This window comes from Trichechus manatus, unplaced genomic scaffold (genome assembly GCF_000243295.1).
Source record: "Trichechus manatus latirostris isolate Lorelei unplaced genomic scaffold, TriManLat1.0 scaffold00201, whole genome shotgun sequence".
In the NCBI taxonomy this organism is placed as follows: domain Eukaryota; kingdom Metazoa; phylum Chordata; class Mammalia; order Sirenia; family Trichechidae; genus Trichechus; species Trichechus manatus.
Window position 1 is genome coordinate 1219617 of NW_004444137.1, and position 4513 is coordinate 1224129.

Genomic DNA, 4513 nt, shown 5'->3' on the forward strand with positions numbered 1-4513 from the left:
CAATACTGGGAATCATGTCCTAGCCAAGTTGACATACATTTTTGGGGGACACAATTCAATCCATAAGGTCATCCACAGGGGACAGGTTTCAGTGGAGCTCCCAGACTAAGACAGGTGAGGAAGAAAGGTGTGACGATCTCCTTCCAAAAATCAGCCAGTTAAAATCTTATGGATCCCAACAGAATATTGTCTGATACAGTGCTGGAAGTTGAGCCCCCTAGGCTAGAAGGCACTCAAAAGACACAGTGACCCCAACAATGTACTTGAGCATATCAATGCTCATGAAGATGGTACAAGACTGGGCAGCAGTGTCTTCTGTTGTACATAAGGTCACCATGAGTCACAACCAGCTCGACAGTAACTAACAACACCGCAGAGAGCGAGGTGCGGTCTGCCCTTTTCAGATCTCTGTTGATCAGGGCCTTCCAGCTCCTTGTTTGAAGTTCTGCATCGACAAAGCTGGATGATGACGTTGCTAATTTCTCACATCAGAAATAAGACATGAATTGACCAGGAGGCCTACAGACAATCTGAACATGTAGAAAATGTCTCATTTATGACAGAATAAGACATGTGGCTGAAATTATTTGGTTAGGTCATGTGAAGTCTTTGTGCTTACTGTGGGTGCAGCTCCAGGGTCTGGTCTAATTCAAGGAAAGCATCACTGTGCAACTTTCGAGTCCTGCTGGGTTATCTCATAACACGTATGACTTCAGATTCTCCCTGAGGCAGGAGGCAACAGCTTCATCTCCCTCTGATATCTAGAAAATACCGAGGAGTCTGAGGTGCCCAGTGAGCAGGAGGACAGGCACTCTGCTACCCCTGTTCCTCACCTCCACTTCTCGGGGGTGCTGTTTCTTCTCTTACAGAAGTGAAAAGGAGGCTTCTGTATTTCTTTTTTATTAAATACGGTGTAAGATCATGTCAGGCAGTGCCAAGGAAAGATGCTCAGAAATAAAACCATGAAAACTAAGATCCATCTACGTGTAACTGCTTAGACAGCCAAAAGCCTCTGGAAAAAAATTCCACTGATGATGAAACTTACAATTTCTCTAAGGATGTTAGGCAATGTGGTGGTTAAGGTTGTGTGAGAACTTGGCTGGGCCATGATCCTCCATGGTTCGGCAGTTATGATGTAGTTTGGCAGTTGTATGATGATGTGATCATCTCCATGATGAGACCTGATACAATGTGATCACCTCCATGATGGGATCTGCTGTGAGTAGCCAATCAGTTGAAAGGGAGTGTCCTTGGGGGTGTGGCCTGCATCGAATATAAGTGGACTTTCTGGCAATGCGAGCTGGCTTTCACTCTGCTCTGGATCCTGCAGCTGGCTCCTGCTCATCCAACCTCCGGTTCTTGGAACTTGAGCTAGCAGCTTGCCTGCCGTTTTACCTGCCTGTCTTGGGATTCGTCAGTCTCCACAGCCTATGAGCCAGAGGTCTCCTATCTGACCTTCTGATCTTGGATTCACCAGCACCTGTGGCTACATGAGTCAGGAGAATTCTACAGTCTGACCCATGAACTTAGGACTTTCCAGCCTCTACAACCTCAGCCATATCCTTTATATAAATCTCTCTCTCTCTCTATATATATATATATATACACATATTTATACACTGCAATGGTTTTGCTTCTCCAGAGAACCCACCCAAAGGCAAGTAGCTTAATTCATTACAACTTGTAAAAGTGCTGACAGACATACATAAAGAGATACATATATGTTACCCCCATATAAAATATAGCATTATAATGTGAATGCAGAAAGGATGAGTTCTTAGCATTGCAAAAATGTAAATGCTATGGACAAAGGAGCATTTTTCCATGCAGAAGACTCATCCTGGACAACGGGTGGCCCATGAATGAGAGTAAAGTCTGGTCCATTTGATTTCTTTGGAGGAAACATGACAACATCAGAAGAGTACAGCTGTAAAGATAACGGTAAAGAGAAAAGAAGGAGCCTCTGAAATATTATGTTCCCGTGTGCCCGCTAGGGTGACCAGTAGTCCAGGAAGATCTCCATTAACATTCAGAGACAAGGTAGGGCAGCTGATCACCGCATCTACTGAACTATTTCATCAGCTTCTGTCATTGGCTCTGGTCTTCCTGAATCAGTTCCTGAACCACAAATTAAACATGGAGTTCAGGAAACCAGGAAGCCAGTGGGCTCTGATTTTCACATAAGGCCCATGTGCTTTTGTGATGGTGGTAGTTCGGTGGTAGAATTCTCGCCTTCCATGTGGGAGACCCATATTCAATTCCCAGCCAATGCACCTCAGGCACAGCTACCACCCGCTGTTAGTGGAGTAGCTTGCATGCTGTCATGATGCCGAGCAGGTTTCAGTGGAGCGTCCAGTTTAAAAGGGACTAGGAAGAAAGGCCTGGTGGTTTACTTCTGAAAAATTAACCACTGATAACCCTATGGATCACAATGGTCTGATCCCGTCGTGCATGGGGTCACCATGAGTCGGGGACTGACTGAGGGACAGCTAACAACAACAACAGTTAGTGATCCCAGTTGCTTCGTAACAGGAGGACTTATTTATTAGATTTCACCCCTTTTCCCAGGAATGGAAGTCACCTTAGCTGGTACATCTTTTGCCAATGGCCCTGAACAGGAAAAAGGGAAAACTTCATTCCTTAGGAGAGTCAACACAGTGGTATGTGTGTTGAATGGCAGTCCTGGAAAGCCGTATGAGGGCATGGAACAAAATTTACCACCACAGGGATGACCAATAGCATTTATTTAAAAAGTTAAGTGAACAAAGGCATCATGGTGCATGTCGAGGACGCTCATTATGCATGCTGCATAAATAACTCTCATGAACATATTTGTGTATTACATGTGATATAAAAAGTTGATTATTTTGAAAAGAAACAGGATAGAATTTTCTGGACAGCCTTTTTAGAATTTAGATAGCCCTTATAAAGGCTTACATGCACAATTTGGGAAGTTGTCAAGTCTCTCTTGGGCAGTACTTACTGTTGGAAAAATGGAAAACTTTCATGACAAAATTGTGACCAGCATGAGGTATATACTGTGCAGATTATGCATAGAGAAATAATAAGATAATATTTTGAAAAGATAAACAGTTACATTTTTTTCATTCCTTTCCCTCAGTAAATCCTGTTAGCTGATTATCATTACACCTTTAAGTCCCAGGAAGCCAGGGAGGGTAAAGACCAACTCAGAAAATAGGAAAGTAAGAGGTGTGGTAACTTCCGGTTAGACTGGAGCAGCAACCCTGCCCCACTGGACCTGGGGGATTGTGGGAAAGGGAGGAAATGGAGAAAGTTGGTAAGCAGGTGGTATACGGTGATCTAGACTTCTCACTTGGGGCTGAAGTCCCAGAGGGGTAAGGCAAGTGAGGGAAAAGCAGGGACAGGCTGTTGCTTCGCTTCCATTTGGATTTCTGGGAGGAGATCAGCTTACAGGGGACTTGTGTAGTCATTAGTCCTGCTTGTCCAATATTTCCTGTCTCCTATGCCTCCACCTCTGCCCTTCTCTCTTTGCTCTTTTCACTTCGGTTCCTGGGTTCCTTGGCGATCTTCATGTGGTGTGCCAACTATCTCCTTCACATCTGTGCTTCTTTGTGCCTAATCTGTTCTTTTTATATCTCAAAAGTGATTAATCTTAAGACACACCCTGCACTGATAGGTTCTCATTAACATAACAAAGAAAACCCTATTCCCAAATGGGATTATATCCACAGGTAGGGGTTAGGATTTACAACATATATCTTTGGGGGATACAATTCAATCCTTAACACCCCCTCCCAGGCACATGGAGGACAGTAGTTCCAGGTCCCTTGTAGGACCATGCGACCAGCTCTGGCAGATAAACTATGGGTAGAAGTGGTATGTCACTTCCAGGTCTAAATTACCAAGGCAAGACAATCCAAAATTCTCTTTTTCCTATTGGATGGTGTCCCAGAATCTGCTGCAAGCCATCAAAAAGTGTGCACAGAAGTTAGCTGAGAGTCTGGCTGGAAGTTAACAGAAGGGTCGTCTTCAAAGGGGCAAATTAAACCGGCAGCTGAAGGCTATAGCCTGACTCTCGGGCCAAAGTCCAAATGAGACTTTCAGCCAGACTTCAGGAAGCTCTAACATCAACAAGAAGTGACATGAGACACATTCAGCAAGGGGGGATGACCTCGTTCCCTGGGAACCTGGCCTTGCCAAGAAAACACTAACGAGGTGTATCAACCACAGGCTTCAGAAGTGGCCACTAACTAGCCTCCAGGGTTAAGAGCCAACAGACCACCCCTCAGCAGATACCAATAGGCTGAGACGCCAGCAGTCCAGTGGAGACCAACAAGAGAACGGACGTATACTAGGGGCCCCCTCCCACCATCCAGTTCTGTGAAGTCACAAGCCCATCCGATATACTCGAGTAACATCTTGGAAAGAAGCAGGAAAAACACAAGGAGATCTGAGCATTCCTGGGAGAGACTCCCTCATCCAAAAGAGGCTGTTGAATCCAGCAGAGACTGAGGACCACATTATCCTACGG